The sequence below is a fragment of the Odontomachus brunneus genome, unplaced genomic scaffold (genome assembly GCF_010583005.1).
Source record: "Odontomachus brunneus isolate Ranch 3 - 2012 unplaced genomic scaffold, Obru_v1 Obru_scaffold_091, whole genome shotgun sequence".
Classification (NCBI taxonomy): domain Eukaryota; kingdom Metazoa; phylum Arthropoda; class Insecta; order Hymenoptera; family Formicidae; genus Odontomachus; species Odontomachus brunneus.
In genome coordinates, this window is record NW_022639541.1 from 990,140 (window position 1) to 1,008,576 (window position 18,437).

At 38.6% G+C, this 18,437-nt stretch overlaps 1 long non-coding RNA gene across 3 annotated transcripts in view; it reads right to left on the bottom strand.

Moving 5' to 3' along the window:
* LOC116848199 overlaps nucleotides 1-17,954 on the bottom strand; it is a 126,564-nt gene extending 108,610 nt beyond the window's left edge. The window contains exons 1-6 of one of the 3 annotated variants that reach the window (XR_004378924.1): nucleotides 17,910-17,954; nucleotides 17,239-17,395; nucleotides 16,612-16,812; nucleotides 16,281-16,486; nucleotides 16,042-16,173; nucleotides 14,563-14,683 (exon numbers count right to left, since the gene is read on the bottom strand). This is a non-coding gene — a long non-coding RNA (uncharacterized LOC116848199). Of the gene's footprint in view, nucleotides 1-14,562; nucleotides 14,684-16,041; nucleotides 16,174-16,280; nucleotides 16,487-16,611; nucleotides 16,813-17,238 lie in introns of all 3 variants that reach the window. The other 2 variants (XR_004378923.1, XR_004378925.1) reach the window with 2 other exon arrangements.
* Nucleotides 17,955-18,437: the final 483 nt, after the last annotated feature.

Below are 18,437 nucleotides of genomic sequence, written 5' to 3' on the forward strand. Positions count from 1 at the left end.
AGAGAGAGAGAGAGAGAGAGAGAGAGAGAGAGAGAGAGAGAGAGAGAGAGAGAGAAGGAGAGAGAAGGAGAGATCTCGCGATCTCTCCACTCGCAACAGACGAGGAAACGAGGACAAAGACGCGGAGCATAACGGCGGCAGCCCGAGCGGACTGACGGATGAACAAACGACCTGATGAACTTTCGATAGCGCCGACATGCTCGCTTGTAATGAACGCGTCGAATGAACGATCGTGAGGCAAGATCGACACCCGTCGAGTTCGCTATCGATGTGATTTATGTCCTCCGCATAATGACGCTACTCAAAGGCTATCCATAGGCTACTCGCGAACGCGAGCGACGACGAGGGTTCGGACGATCAGAGGGAATGGAAAATCCGCGGACATGTCGCGATTTTCGTGTTTTCGGCGATATCTACACGTGGATTTCCACTACGACTACCGAATTCGAATGGAAGAGCAACCACAGCGGTGTACACTCGGTTGCCCGCACGCAGGCGTTCGTAATGCTGAGTATATCAATTGGCCATAGTTATGCAAGAATGATCCAACCGACGTAACCCATATGACCTACATGAAGTTCCAAAATAATAAAGATGGAAATTTGATACATGATTTTAAAAGTTTAAATAACATTAAGGTTTTTCGCAATCGTTCAGGAAGTCAAGCATGGTCAATTTTTTTCTTAAAGATATTCATCTGACAAACTTGACCTTCAAAAAATAAGTGAAAAAGACGCAACTAGAAAATAAAAACGATTTTTTAATGAATTTTAGGCGCCCATGAGGCTTGCATCTTTTTTCATAGAAAGACGTAAACTCTACCCATTATTTATCACATAACTCGATATTATATCATATTGTATCCAGACATTACAAATTTGTAAAAGACATCCAAAGAGAACAGGGCGTCTTTTACAAGTTTGTGCTGTCTGGGATATTATGTCAGACACAAAATTTGAATTAAAAGAAATGAAATTAAAATAGAATAATTGAATTTGGGCCTAGTAAATACTATAGCTTTATTGAAGCTTACACAGAGAAAAAGTTTAGTTAGATTGACAAATTTCTAATGAAATATGAACTAATCAGAAAATTTCGGTTGAAATTACCAAAATTTCTGGTTTGTACATATTTTACCCAACCAAACTCTTTTCTCCGTATAATGTATGTTCATATATGCAAATTGGGATTCGCGGGAGAATTAAATTCGAATTCGCGACAATCGTTAGCTCGAGTCGTCTTAAAGATGCGGACCAGAATAATCGGTACTAATTACAGTGCGGATCACGTTTGTGCGCAAAACACCAGTCGGGCGAGTTCGATATCAAACGGATTGAAATTAGTTCTGCGAAGGCGTGTTCTCTTGCGCGCACACATGTGTATGCATGCATGCATGCGTGAGTGAGTAAGTAAGTGCGTGTCGAGCGAGACGCGGGGGCTCAACCGACGAGGTTCCTTGTCTGGCTCCCTCCGAAAACACCTCGAATAACAATGTCTCCGTTAGTTGCAGTTCCGCCTGAAATTATACGGGCAATCGCGAATCGGCCATTTACTCCCTAATCGAAGCTACCGGCTCGAAATGGAGTCCGAAGATGGAACGAAGCGCGCGGATGCGTCGATTCCACCAGCCGGTTCGAGATCGCCACGTCTCGTCCGTGGGGCATTACGTATTCAGTGGCCAGCGCCATTTTGCCTCGACCATTTTTGCCGATCAAATCTTAATTGTTGGCTGGCGGCTGTCTAAGGAGGCGTGGCCACCGGTTGGTTCACTTTCAGCCACGCGATGCACGAACGCATTGGTTTTCTTCCTCTTGTTTCTCTCCGCTTCTTCTCCCGCTCTTCTCCTTCGCCGTCGTGTTCTTCTTCTTATTCCCCTTACGTATTCCCGCAGCGAAAGAGTGCGATGCACCGTCGATGTTCGGGTCGCCCCACGTCTCTCGCTCGAGCGCAACGTTGTCCGCGCAACGCGTATGCTAATCGCATCGAGTTACCAGAACCCAAGGTAATTGAGCAGCGGAGAGAGCCTCTCTCGCTCTCGCCACGTTCGAAACACGTCAAGTCCTTGCACGAAAAAATACGAGCAGCCTTCGACTCACATAAATATACCTCGCCATATAAGTCAATTAATTCGCGTGTCGCAACGAAATAATTTCATCTCTGATCTATGTGTGCCGTTCTCTGCAAATTCGGCTTTTCAACAAAAAACCTGATTCTCTCATAAAATGCTAATTTATTCGCACGGGGAAAATATTTTGTATTTTATGTACGGAGATATAACTTTATAGTACAAATTACTATAGGATTCGATAACCAAAAGAATAGCTCGACATTCTGCAATCATTTATTGCCCTTCCATTTTTATATAAGCTATATAGGATGTCCTAAAACAACATTCGAAGCTCTCATAGACTCATAGTACGAAGGTAAACATAAAAGTCCTATACTATTTTGTGATATTCACAATATATTATCGAGATAGTAATTAAAGAAGATTTATAAATGATCACGCGTGATTTGGTAGATGAGCTGCAATTGCGATATCTGCCATGATGTGTTTGCATATTAGGAAAAACTGAACAAAATGTAATATCACAAAACGGTATACGACTTTTATGTTTATCTCAATCCGTACTACATCTCCACGAGAACTGCAAAGGTTGTTCTAGGAAGTTCACTCTATATACTCTCCAATTCTGTATTACTAAAAACATCTAGTAAAATCTAAAAGAATTTACATAAGAAATAAAACTATAAGATATTTTTTGTGTACTTTTAACAAAAAGACTAAATCTGCAAATACCCTCCATATTCTGGCCGAAAAAATGCTGAATAATTCGGGATTATTGATATTAGCAATAAATTCGAAATGTTTAGTTTTCAAGGATCCACAAAGACTCACAAGGAAATTTCAAAGCACAGCTAGAATGCACAATTAGAAACGTATCGCATATCACGCCGTCGTAAAAAAAAGATATTAAAGCGCGCAGAGAAAGACAGATAACATCGACGAACAATTAAACGATTAAGTCGTTAGATTATTGACGTATCGCAACGAAAGGAAGAGGCCGGGAGAGAAACCGCGTGTTTTGTGATGAACGATGATGAATATGCGATCGAGCCGGCGCAATCACCGACGATAAATCTAAACGGAGCGAAGCGGCAATTATCGATTATCCTGCGACAATCTCCAGGAACTACTTGTAACCGTCACGTAATAAATCTACTCCCACGTCGCGGCAATGTAAATGCCAAGTAACTGGTACGCGGACCAAGTAGCCGCCGACACTGGCGGCTACGGCGGCGGCGAAAGGCGGAGAGAATTATCCGTCCGCGGACCTGCGGCGGCAGCGCATCGGATTCTTGAATTGCAAAGTGCGCCATGCTGCTTAATCAACAGTCGTCAATGTGTCCAACGCTGTGGAACGGTTGTAACCCCCGCGAGGAGTGGAACGAATATCGCGCGCGCGTGCGCCATGAAAACGCTAACCGGTAAAAATGCTAATTTCCTAATGTACTTTTTAAGTTGCATCAATTCCATGTAACCGAAAAGTCAATTTTCTTTTATAAACAATGCATAGGAAAAAATATAATTCTGCTGCTAAGAAAATCGATTACACTCAATTAATTTTCTTTTTGTTATCTTTAACCAAGAATATTTTCTTATTATCCTTAAAATATGCTCATCACAAATTTTAGGGAAAGTCCATTTTATGTACTCAAAAAAAGAATTTTGTCCTTTACAAGAATACCACAAAACTTTATAGAAGAAAATGATTCGACTTTATACAATAAATAAACCAATTTTTTTTATTTTAATATTCTTGATTGTGAAATGCTAAACTTACAGAGTGTATTATGATTGAAGCTGACGCTTATGATAAAATTATGTGATATGCTTGATTGCAGTATGTATTTTTCCGTGTAATTGTTGCGAAATAAAAGTGGGCGTCTTCTTTGCATCAAATTCTGAATGCGAGGGAGGACAAGGACAACCGTCGATAAATAAAGACATTAACGCAAGACGCAAAAGGCTACGCTGCGTCGGCGCGTTAATGAATGAAGTAATGGAGCGTTACTTAATGGATGGTATGAAACACTAATTATACGCCCCGTAACGTCGGCCAATCGTCGAAACGGCAATAATTTGTCAAGCTTAATTTTCGCTAATTGATATAAGTTATGGACGCGGCTCGCGCTGCTCCTTTGATTCGCCGAGTATAAGACACAACGGGGCCGGACGATCGCGCAATGTATATAAATCACAACGCGCCGTTGCGTTTTTCCCTCACTATTATTTACGACGTAATTAGCGCAACACAGATATCACAAACAGGAGAGAACGCTGTGTAAACCGCCATTTGGAAAGAGAGAACGAGACGCGAAAAGTGACGGACAAAGAGGAAGAAAAAGAGGAGAGAAGAAGAGATAGTATTTCCGACACGTCCACGAATGGCGGAAGAGGAACCACTTTTTTTTTTACAGGAGATAAAGGCGCATCGTCCTGTAAAACGCTGATTTCGACCTGCGCGCGCGTCCGTCAGATACTATCCAATTAGCGCCAAATTAATATTACCCGCGGTGTAATCAGTCTGGTACACGGAGGGGTGCTGCGCACCGCTGCCAACCTTCTCGGTATAATGACACGTATTACTCTGATTGGCAACAATTGGTAACAATTGACGGGCGGAACCGAGCCTCGAAGGTTCCGCTACTTTGCCCGCGTTGTTTACGACCAGAACTTCGAAACGTTACACCTTAATTGCCTGGCTACATGCTCGAAGAATTATCAAGGCTTCCTTACATCCCTACGCCATTACTTATTAGGCGTACAGTCGACTCTAGCACGAAACGCGCGCAACACACAGCCGGCTGTAAACGTATTCTGTTTCTAGGAGAGAGAGAGAGAGAGAAGAATGTAAAAAAAGAAAAAAAACAAGAAAAGAACAAGGCCTCGAGTAACTTTCTCATGGAGATGAATGAAATCACGCGGACGCGCCGGTAATCGCAGTATCCGCTCGTTCAACGATATTTTTATCGAGCTGCTGCGCGAAATTGAATCGTGTAAATCTTGTCTACGAGGGGAAATTCAAAAGGCATTATGCTCCACAAAAAAGTTTACATTCTCAATTGATATCAAGTCGCGCGAACATTTTAAGATATCAAGCATGATCATCACGATGTATAAATTATTCGTAGTCAAAAGGAATGTAATAGCAACAATATTGCGCGCACTTTTGCAATAACAAGTTAAAGCGCAGTTTCGATGACAAAAGAAATATCAAGAACAACCGAATAAATGACGCGACGAGACACGAAATATCAAACTAAATATATCCCACACTGTAAAAAGTTTTATGTTCAATTTAATTTCACATGTTCTATAATTTACTCGTTCTAATTCTGTGTTAATTTAATGCAAGATAAATATGTGAAAAAATAGTACAACTTATCTGTGCACTTTACATATAAAATATGTCACCATGTTGTACATTTACATGTAAATTTTGTTATTCCAACAGTCAGAAATTGAGAATACGAGCTTGACGCAGAACGGCCAAAATAATACATGTTAAAAATTTAACACAAACATTTCTACACGAACAGATTTCAACACAAATACAAAAGGTCTTCTGCCGTGCATGGTCCTGATCATACTGATTCCAATCAGTTATCTGCTTTATAAAAGGTGATGTTATCGAGTCCCAACTACCAGTAATCCGTATTATCAATAAGGTCCTGATTGCCACGCTTCATTGCATGATTTATCAAAACTCGACAGTATCGTCTTATACAAATCAGATAACAAGGATCAACCTGATCAGGATCATGAGACCAATCTCTAATCGGCTAACAGATTGCCGACGGATAACTTGACGTTTCTTTCAGCGATGAGAAAAAACGCCCGAAAATTGAATAAATTGCTGAAATCGCAACCAGAAGCACGACCTGGCTGGACTAGAAGAGTCCGAGAAAAAGAAGCGGAGATTACCGATGCATTACGATGTTGCAACAACTTCCCGACGACTCGGATGTGCGCCGACGACGGCCGCGCATCGGCTGCATTACGTGCCCGTAAAACGCGATACTGCTTCCACGCTGCATCCGCTCTTTTCCCGCTTTTTTACTCCTGTTTTTTTACGAGCCCAACGAGAGACGATCGCAGAACAACCGCCCCGCTCTCTCTTTCTCTTTTCTTCTCTTCTCACATGTCCATATTTAGAAGACGGTATAACGTTGTATTCGAAAAGAGGAATGAGATTTATACGCCAAAAGATTCCACGTCTTGTGCAAGCACAAAGCAGACAAATTTTTTGGCGATTCGCCTAAAAATTGCCAATTTGCGAACTCGATATTAATCGATGTGACGATATCAAAGATTAAAATTTTCAACATCATTTTAAAGGATTTAATATACCCAGATAAAGGAGAGTCAAATTTGAATTTCTATCTATTAGAAGTAGTCTATTAGAACTTTAGAGGACCATGAATTTACATTATATGGGTTATCTGATATACAAAAATCATAATTATATCACTGATAATCCGTGGGAATATTTTAAAAATCACTGTTATAACGCAATAATTCGTTTTCTAATAATATGCCTTCTCTAATGTAACTAGTTTATAAATGATGTAATCTGTTTCTCCCCATTTAATATTACAAAAACTGTTATAAAACATTTCATAGTCAATTTATATACTACAAATCCTCTATTCTCGATTATGTCTGGGAATAGAAGTAAATTGCAATTGAATAAGAGTCAGTTTCAAAAACACTAATATATCAATGAAATAATATTATAATTGAGGTCATAATAATTGAATCTGAAAGATAGAGGTAAGGTCCTCACGGTGTCACTTATGGATTTAAAAACACAAAACCTCTCTACTCTCGATTATATATGGTAAGAGAAATAACAATTCATTGAGTAAATCTGTAAATATTTCAAAAACCATATATTAGCGAATCATTGGATTATATAACAAGGATGGTTTTCAAAATATTCCCACGGGTTAGCAGTGATATAATTAATACACATAATGCAAATTTATACTCCACTTCTAATAAGCAGAAATCGATCTAAATTTAACCTCCTTTAATTTCATTTTTAGCGAAGTCCTTCAGACTCAAGAGAATTCTTCTAAAGCCAAAAGGAAAATATTCTATATAAGATCATATATATATAAGATAACGACATTATCCGCTGAGAATAAAATTATATTTTGTTGAGTGATGTGTACGAGCGTGCAGTTAGAAACTGCATTTCTAAGTATTGAAATTAAGACGATACCATATTTAATTGCTCTATTTAATTGCTCGGAACAGATAAAATTCTGTTATCCGAGCGACTTCCTGTCTCACGATACCTTCTTCAACGCGCCGCAACGCTTCGTACGTTACTAGTCCGCGTTTCTTCGTTCACTCGATGCAATTTATTTATATTAACGAACAATCATAACGCGCATGCGCTTGTGAATATTTATCGACTCACAGGATTGTTCGAACGAGGCTTTATGTGCTACTTGATGCGTACGGAGCAGTTCCGATCATGACTGAGAACGTAAGGCGCGATAACCGCCAGTCATTACCTACTTCGCGGAAACTGCTTATCTATTTTTCACCTGCATTTTCCTGACTTATGCTTGGGAAAACTGGCGAACGTAAAAAAAGGGGGGAAGATAGCGGGAAAACTGTGAAGCGACCGCGGCGCGTACGTGATGCTTCCGCCGTAAACCATTCGCTTTACGGCCAATCGTCGGCGTTATTGAGTGCTCTTTCTTTCTCTCTTGGCGGTAGCTTAACGATGAAGATAAGAATTTTATGAGTACCGGCGCCATCGTTATAAATATTCAGCCGATAGTGCATCCCTGGAAGTCAATTCACCGACGCGTCTTTCCCCATAATCCCTGACTCACGCGATATTGAAGTAGAAAAGTAAATCGCGAAACTTCCAATTCTCTTGTCGTCTAAAGCTGCGATCGAACGTGCACAGATATCGTCCGTTCGATCCTTTCTCTTCTATTTGCCCGTTTCGGACTTGATACACCCACAAAAAGACATTTCATTCTTAACAGAATCCTCTTATGTGTTATGGCCTCAAGAAAACTTCTCTAATACCAAGAAGGAAATATTCTAATAATAAGAAAGAAAGAAAGGAAGAAAATAAATTATAGTTGCAGAGCGTTCTATCTCCTATAATTCCATATTCTAAGCAAAAACTTTTATTAAAAAAGTATTTCTTTTCCAATGAATTAGACTATTAATCTATTAAATATTGCTTGAACTTTTTTTCTTTTGAATATGTTCACTCAAAACAAAACGCCCTCTTACACGCAATACAAGAAACGTGACAAGCAAAATTCGTACTGTAGATAATACGAAGTTCCTCTTATTTTAAGAATATCGGGCTTAGAATATTTTCCTTTCGCTTTTGGAAAAATCTTCTTAAGGCCGTATATAAGAGGATTTCGCTAAAGATGAGAGAAAAAATTTTGTTAATGCAACTTTGCAGATCAACGTCAAAAGATAACATTATCACGAAAAGAGAATTCATATTTTCACACAAAAATCATTTCCATCTGTATCATTTTAGATTTATCAATATAAATTTTAAAATCTCATACAGATCAGAGAATAACACATGACTTTTCGCGCAAGTTTAACAACGGAGGAAAATTTGGGCGGAACTATGCATCATTTGAGCAAACGTTATAATATTAATTTCTTGTAAAAATCAACTTTCTTTTCTTTCATCGTCATTATTCTTGAACACTAAATGTTTAAAAAATAGCACTCTAGATATTAAATATTTAAACCACTCCGACTAAACACTCTGTCATTTGATTAAAAGAAATAATGGAAATAAAAATAATTAAATTTCATTTTACGAATAATTAATTATAATGTGATGCACAATTTCCCCGCGAGACCAATCTCGACGATAAAATCGCGTTTCCGTCATTCCTGAAAATTGTACGGCTATATGCAGCCGTATTCCTTCTTTCTAAACACGATCACGTCAGAATCGCGGCGAAGTTCGACTAAACTATACTATACACAACCGCCGAGACTAAATAATTGAAGCGCACTCGGTCGTTTTTCACTGGCTCGTTCTTCGCGAATTGTAAGTCCCGCATGAAAAAAGATCTCCATTAAATAATCGTTTATATATTTATTATAGACCCGGGCGGCGCAGTCTCTATTTTCCGCAACCTGTTATCCGAACGCGTATTTACGATCCGCCTTCCATATTTCTTCTAGCAATAAAAGCACTTGGTGCAGCTCGCAAGCGCTCCGCCGAGTATACCCCTCGCGAAATGTTACGGTCTACTACAGCTCGCTCGCGAGTAAATAAAAGCCGCAGAAGGTGTGCGATATTTGCACAAGCGCCCGGTGCTCTCCTACATTTCTTTCTTCCATACCACAAGAAAGCTTGCTCGTTATATCCGACGAACGAGCTTACTTTTTGCCGTAATTGAGATACTCATTGTTGAAATCATTAAGAACTCTGCCCCATATGCACCGTGTTTGCCTACGCACGCGACGGGGAACGCATCCTGTTGCGCGATAATGCCGCAATAACATACAACCGTATCGCCGATGCGCTAACAATGCGCTTCGCGCAGCTAACTGCGGCCGATCGTTACGCATTTTTTCATGTGCATCATTTGGGTAATTATGTGTCTACACTTTTACTCCAGACAGATGAAAGAGGTCTGCCGTAAAAATCTTACATGATCCTTTGCGAATTTTTCCAAAGATTTATATCCCAAAGCGTTCGAGGTAGAGATACCAGTGCCTATATCTGATTCTGGACATTCTTTTTGTGTTGGTCTTTAAGTAAGAATACTTAAACTTTCAGCATAGAATGTATATGTGTATTCATATGTATACATATTCTATGTTGGAAGTTAAGCATTCGTATTTAAAGAGCAAAACAATAAAAATATCCAGAATTAAATTTATATTCAGGCATTGATATTTTTACCTTGTATTTCTAAGGGCTGGTTGTTTCAACTTCTTGGTAAGTCAACTGATAATTAAATCATATATCTGTCTTTGTTTTTCCTTCAATTTAAACAAAGACAGATTATATGATTTAACTATCAGTTAATTTAACAAGAAGTTGGAACAACTAGCCCTAAAAAAACCGTACAAATTTCTACTAGATTGATTCAGAAATATTTTCCTATAGAATACAGTTCATAAATCGATATATTTCTATTTAAAAAATGCTTTGTTCATATGAACATTTGTTGAATGTTTATGGAAAGTCGTTTGAATAAACCTAATATATATAGTATCTCAGTCAAAAGCTTGAGATCATCGATAACAATGTTTATTAAGAAAAATTATCTGAATTAAACATTTTCATCACTGATCTCAAACTTTTGATCGGTGCTGTACGTACATTTAAAGCGATATTTTAAATTTAAGATCTCACCTTAAATGCATATACTTCAAATTGATTCAAAATACTTTTGTGTTTACATTAAATTCCGAAATGTATAGATATTTCGTTACCAATAATTTAATTGACATACTTCTCCTTAAAAAATGCTTTCTTTATATCAATACTTGTTCAATGTTTATAAGGAAAGACTATTGAATGAACCTCATGTACGTATTTAAAGCAAGACTTTAAATTTAAAGTCTCGCTTCTCGAATGTACGTACATTAAGCTGATTCAAAACGATTTTGCCTTTACCTTCAATTCCTAAATGCACAAATAGAACGTTCCGTGGCCAACAAGTGGCTATCGTATCGGGAGGTATCGAATCATCGAGTGCACTCGTCCTCGATTGCATATCATTTCGCCTCACGATATCAATATCGTTCACTCGTACCTTCCTCCGCGGCGACGGCGAGCTACCAATACCACCGACTCTGGCCCACGCGTATTGCGCGCACGATTATTTCAATTATTTTATTACGTACCGTATTAATCTTAACCCGCATAATGCATATAATCATGAGCCTATTACGCGAGCGCGGGCGAGCGAGTGGCGGGAAAGGGCATTCGTCCCGCCGCCCGCTCTCCTGCCGTGGCGTTTTAACGATATTGTAATTTGGAGACCGCAAACCCCCTGACGTCACCGGTGCAGCGGAGAGCATCTTGCCGGCGCGCACAACTTATCTCTGCACCCACTCTCCCTCCCACTCGCCCTCCCAGCCGCCCGCCTCGTGTGTGGACCGATAATCCTGATCGAAAAGGATATTAGCGGTCCACGAATTATAGGAATTTCGGCAGATTAGATATTCGGCGAATTGAAGGATTGCGTTACTAATTTCGCCCCGGCGAGAGCGCGGGGCCGCGCCGATCGTTACGCCCAAGATTTATTCAGACGAGGGGGCCACTGTCACGCGGCGGCAGAGATCTTTGCAAGTATGATGCGGAATTCGCTGATGTGTTGGCGGTGCGCGAATGTTAGCGAAAATTGAGGAAGCCAGAAACGCGATTTCGGTACCGGCGAAACGGCGGTCTCCCGCACGGCCGAATGTGGTGCGTGAGTATGTGTGCGAAAAGTTGAGCGAGTGTGCGTTCGAAAAAGCACGCCCGGGTTCCTTTGTTCGGCAGGGACGCGCGAGTACGCGCTTTCGTGTTTACGACGAGAGAATGAGAAATCGGCCGCGTTTAAGTCGTCGTTACGAATAGTCGCGCCCTGCCCTTTCCTTGTCCGATCTCACGGCGCGGCGCGGAGCGGCGCCGACGGTCACGGCTACACGACGCGCGACCTTTTATTTTGTGTTCCGTGCCAATCTTAATATTATCCTTCGAATTATGGGCCTAATGTTATCCACGATACACGCGTACCCGCCACACGTACGAGCCATCGGCGATCTAACGATCGAGCACGAAATTCAGAGCGGTTTCCGCCGGCGGAACCGGTATCAGCATACCATCTGGATTATTTTGCAATTTTTCGCAAACACGGTAAGTACTTTCCGTTAATGTCGTGATTATATTGTAAGATATTATAGTGTCGTCCATTCGGAGAAAAAGACATGGTAGTAGCAGCTATATAAGTGACAACTATACATGAGTTTGATACGTACAATTGTAATGCATAATTTTTTTAATAAATTACTTTGCAATTGTCACAACTAAAGTTTTAATTGTAATAATTATACAAAATAATTTATCAAATTATATATGCATTACAATTTTATATAGAAAACTCTCGTATAGTTATCACTTATATAGTTGACATCATCACGTTTTTCTCTGAATGCAGCATAAAAATGTTACATGAATACAAAAAGAATATTTAATACAGATTCAATGTGTGTATCAAATATACACATAAAGCATGTAAGAGTATATGATTTGGTACATACGAATATTTGACATATAAAATAGAAATAGAATATTTGCACATAATAAAATAGAAATAGAATATTTGCACATAATAAAATAGAAATAGCATATTTGCATATAATAAAATAGAAATAAAACATTTACACATAATGAAATAGAACATTTGCACATAACGAAATAAAAATAGAGCATTTGCACATAATAAAATAGAAATAAAACATTTGCACATGAAATATATATGAAAATATTTTTAACACAAAGCCACACATTTCAAATAAATAATGCGCTGCTATTGTATATTTAAAGCTCACTTTGTGTAACTTACAATTTGCGACATAATTCTCACACACACAAAAGCAGAGTTCCTTTTATTACTTTAAATTTCGTGTAATGTAGAGAGATTATTTTTGAAGAGTTATAAATTTGTATATACATTACAATTCTACAAAACTCTCTATACAAAACTCTCATAGTTATCACTTATGTAGATAACATCATGTTTTTCTCTGAATGTAGTATAAAAATGTTATATACATACAAAAAGAATATTTCAATAAAGATTCAATGTGCGCCTCGAATACACACATAAAGCATATAATTTGATACATACGAATATTTAACATATAAAATAGAAATAGAAATAGTATGTATGTGTATATATTTTCTACGTCTCTGTATAAAAATCCGTATATAAATAAAACTTCTATAAATAAAAATACTTTTCTTTAAAATATTTCCTTGCGAGCAAATCTATGTCATAAATTATAAATCATCTAAAATGAGCTCAAACAATCTGCAATTCGCAATAGAATTTGGCACAGAATTCTATTTGTAATTTTCTTTATCATATAAGCCAATAAATATCATATGATGCACGAACATGTAATTCTATTTAAATCCTCAAACATTTTTCTAAGTCGAATTCCACCCTAAATTCTGCTGCGGATTACAGAATGTCTCAAGCGCGCTTCGTAAAAATTCTATGTTGGACATCTTCGGTCCCTCTTATCGTGACAACGGCTCGCAATAATTCGCCAAAGTTCGCTCTTATTGAACATGCTACGCGCGGATATTCCGCAGCGTCACGGACGGGCGTATTTCGCCGTCGCGAACACGAGACATTGTCACGAGACTTCACCATCGTAAATCTTCGGCTCTATATCGACGGCCGGCGGGGTGACGCGAATGACATTCGCCCCGTTGCGGCTAGAATGCATTCATATATCGCGGCACGTATCGTGTCGCTCGTAGCCTGTCCCGGCAGGAAGCGGCTATACACGGCATAACTTGTAGCCGTGTCGTGATAGCGACACTTCATAAACATGGACTGGCGTCATGTCGCGGTACCGGCGCGAGGCCCTTTACAACACGTCGATCGTTATCCGTCCACCGATGGACATCGACATCGGACGCGCGATGTGTTTACGAGCTGCCTCGCGTAAAAATACACCAAGAATCACGGGTGTGTGTGCGTGTGTATATATATATATATATATATAGAGAGAGAGAGAGAGAGAGAGAGAGAGAGAGAGAGAAAGATAAAGAGAAAATCAACGAGCACTGTAATAAATTTGGATTTTCGTTTCATCGCGAATTTTTACACGTATCTCATAAGAACATTGTCCTCTATAGAATTATGTAATTTTCATATTAAATATATATCTATAATTTTTAAATCTGATTTGGTTTGCGTAAACTCGTGTAAAATATACCAAATACTCCGAGCAAAAGATAGAGAGAATTAACGAGCACCGTGACTAATTAGTATTTTTGTTTCGTCGCGAATTTTTGCGTTTCGCATATCGCGTATTCCGTAAGAACATTTTCCTCTATAACGTTATGTAATTTTGATATTAATTACCAATATATCTATAATTTTTTTTAATTTTGTTCGTATAAATTATATATTATCACTTTCAAATGTTATTAGTTTCAAATTTTATTACTTTCAAATAATGTTGCTATTATACAATCTGCTTATGTCAATTATTTACTCCTATTTCTCGCCAAAATGAATTGATTTTTTTGTGAAATAAAATGCGTGTGCACTATGAAATTGAAATGTCAAACTTGAAATGTATGTAACTATTAATTGTATATGTTAATTTGTATCTCACGCTCATGTTTATACTATTTTCACAAAATTGAGTTATAGAGGATTAATTACAAGCCGAAGATTTACGACGGGATATTCTTGCAAATAATAAATAATATGAACAGTGTGAATTCTATGTGTACTCACTGCGTACTGAGCAGGCTGGCAGGTTGCTGCGACGACTCAATCAACAGGAGCTACGACGACAATAAGGCCGTAGAAGTCACAATGACAAAGACAGCTCTTCTCAATGGATTAAGACCGCGCCCTGTAAGCGGAGCACTGCGTAATAAGATGCTCGCAATTCGGCGTCGCGAATAATACTACTACATAAACATTGCCGCGCTCGCCGGCCGTTACGCGCGCGAGACAATAGTTGTTTACATACAACATACATCGCTTCCCGACTACGGTGTACAAAAGTTTTTTCATAGCAGAACGTTAGAAAGTAAGACGCGAACGGCCGACAAACTGGAATATTCTATTCAATCTAAATTTACGCAAATAACAAACTAATCCTTAAACGACAAAGTGATTAACGATAATCCTATTCGGTAAGATAAATGTCCCAATAATTGAACCTTGTTCCAATGATTGAAATGTTAAAAACATATTTGTATTTAATATTTCCAAAAATGTCTTTGAAATTTTATTAGGAGTTATTTCTTTATGCCAATTTGTAATATTATTTAATGACCATTCAATTACTAAGTCTGTACTGTTCGGTAATTAAGACATGATTCATTTTGCAGTTAAATTGCTGGTGCAACTAGTATTATCTAATATATTTCATTAAAGTTATATATACAATTGATATTTATTGATTATTGTATTTCCTATTTTTTTTTTTAATCATTGAGCAAGGTTTTATATAAACATTATTTGTAATTTTACTAATTATTAATAAAAATGCAAAACAGATCATACTTTCTTATTAGTTTAGTTATTGGGACATTTAACTCTTATATACTTTTCAATGCAATTCGTACTTTGTACTATAAAAATCAAATACTGCATTAAAAAAATACTCTTATACAAAAATTTGATTTTGTTAAATTGCTATTTATTTATTCTAATATAAAATGTTAATATACAGAAAACAAAAAAGTAAACCCAAAAATATTGGAATCATATATGACTCCAATATTTGTGTTCCATAATTTTACCTTGTCTTGTTTAAGAATTAAGTATACAACTTCGTTATTGCTTGTTTTATGAATAAATATTTACAAACTTCTTAACGACGGAAACCAAAGCTTTAAGTGGCGTATATTGAGATACATATCAATTATTTACTTTTGTTTCTCGTGTCAGAATGCATTATGATAATATCTTTGTAAATTAAAATATGCGTGTGTAACTGTTATAATTGTATATGTTAATTTGTATCTCACGATCTCTATTCGCCACTTTTCTCACCGAGTTATTTATTGCGGAAGCAAAATAAAATCGAGCTGCAGAGAATTAATTAGATGAGAAAGGCTCATACGATGCTTATTCACGATGTTTCCGATAACCGCACGAAAAATAAACTCGCGAGAGATACCATTTATTAGAGACTGTACTACTTATTGACGTGACAACCTGAAGATTTACGACGAGATATTATAAATAATGTAAACATACTTGTGTATACTCATTGCGTTTAGCTGGCAGATTGCTGTTATTCATTCAGCTATTCATTCAGTAGGCGTTACGACAATCAGGCCGCAGGTATCATGACGACAACTTTTCTTAACAGGTTGAGAATTATGAGTCCTGCAAACGAAGCACTAGGCGATAAGATGCTCGCGATTCCGCGTCGCGAATAACACTGCTATGTAAACAACACCGGCCGACGCGCACGAGACAATAGTTTTACATACCAAAGATTATCTCCCGACTACACTCCCCCCTCTCTCTCACTCCTTTTTTCTTTCTTTCTCTGTGTGTACGAAACTTTTCTTGTAGCAAAAACTTGGAAAATAAAAGGCGACCGGCCGGCCGACTAGAATATTCTATTCAGTCTGAATTCATTCACGCTACGAATATAGTGTCGAATATTCTTGTATTTTTTTTCAACGAGCTGAAACTTCAAGTAGCACATATATTGAGGTAACGATAATTATTTATTTATGTCCCGTTATAATTAGAAAGACATTCTATTATTCGATTGAATAATCACGAAATATTTCCTAGATAATAGCATGATCTTACCAACAGTCTTCGCTGCAGAATCCGCAGCGATGTTACGAGAAGAAGAATCTACACGAAGGACGTTGCGCCTCACGATCCGCGACGAACTCCCTGCGATCCAGGATCACGAACACAATCATCGCCGCGGGCTTTGTCGGCAATGCACTACGAAGTCGAACGACAACGCAAACCATAGATTTCACACATCTCGTGAGTTTCTATCTGCAATTCCCGATCACGGGTATTATGGTCGCGTAAATTCGACAAGTTTCGGTCGCCATTACGCGAAGCGTTTGCATTTGTGTGATATCTCTGTCGCTCTCTCTTCCGTCTGCCTCTCCTTCGATCGAAATTCCCGAATTTTCTGACGATCAATCGCTGATATTAAGCTTCGTATCGTTCGCTCGGGCGACAACGAAATATTATTGCGAATAATGCAGGCGCACGCGACCCTCTGAATTTGTCGCAAACGAGACAGAGAAATCAACATGGACGACCTTGAACACCGCATATTCCTACATCGTGCGACAAGCTTCCCTCGATTTGCGATTATGAGCACGATTTTCGTCTCTACTCCGGCACCCTCGCGTTCGCGATGTAGTACGCGCGAATTTTTTCCAGTTGAACGAGTTCAGCAAACGATCTTACCTGTTCATTCAGCGGAAAAAGTGAGGAGCGATGCGCAGCCGACCAGTACGTGCAAATTTCCAAATCGGAAAGGGCGGACGTTGGAACGCGTAACTCTAGCAGCCAACTTCAGAGCAGGCGTCTTTTTCGGCTATCTCGATTGTTACATGGAAATACCCTATAGCGAAACGACGCCTCTGATTGGAGGATCGAGACAATGCCCTATTAACCCATTAATTCCGATTAATCGCCGTTAATTGTCGCACATTCGACCATAATTGGAGAATAATTACAAAGGTCGTATCCACGCAATCAGATCACGACGGAATATTACCGCAGATAGTAGCGTACATACAGACAGAACAGAAAAGCATATCAACGTGACTATCAAAATAGCGAGAAAATGACGGTAAATATTCACTTCCCGATTCGATCGTTTTCTCGTCACTTTGTCGACAACACCGTGACGTGATATTCTCTTGCATCTGGGCGTACATCTGCACTTCTCGTCGTTGAATACGCAAGGTGTCACAACACAAAGAACGGCGATGACACGTCGGACACAACTCTACGATGCGATACATCATGATTGTCACTATCCCGTGAATATCAACGCGCCCGACGCTACGCACTCACGCGAAGTTTTTAGACAAAACGAAGTTGATCAAGCATAAAATCTGAAGTGATCTTACCCGAGTCACACGAAGCGAGGAGGCGACCAGACAGACGATTGAAGAAGCCATTGGAAATAAGCTAATGGACCGAGCCGCGATGCATTATGGTTTTTATTACCAGACGATCGAAAATTATAGATTTTTCTAGTTCCCTAAAAATGCATAATTTTCATTGGCGGCTCGTCATCATCCAATCAGAGTGTCGATTATGTATTATCACATTGTGGTGAAAATTATAAAAGGCCATAAATTCATATTATGGTGTTGATCAATGAAATTATAAATCTTCTAGAGTAAATAAAATAAAATTGTTCACTTTTGACCAAGTTGTGTTAATACATAATCGACTTGTAGGCCACGCGATGCGAGGGCACTTAATACGTGAAATATTCTTTGGCGGATGAGCACACGTAGAAAACATGTGAGTATATTATAAAGTTGCTGGAATATGTATATGTACATTGAACATGTATCGCAAATTTAACGTGGACGTTAAAGATCTGAAACAAGTAGATGGATCAAGAATATATACCTCCGAAAATTTCT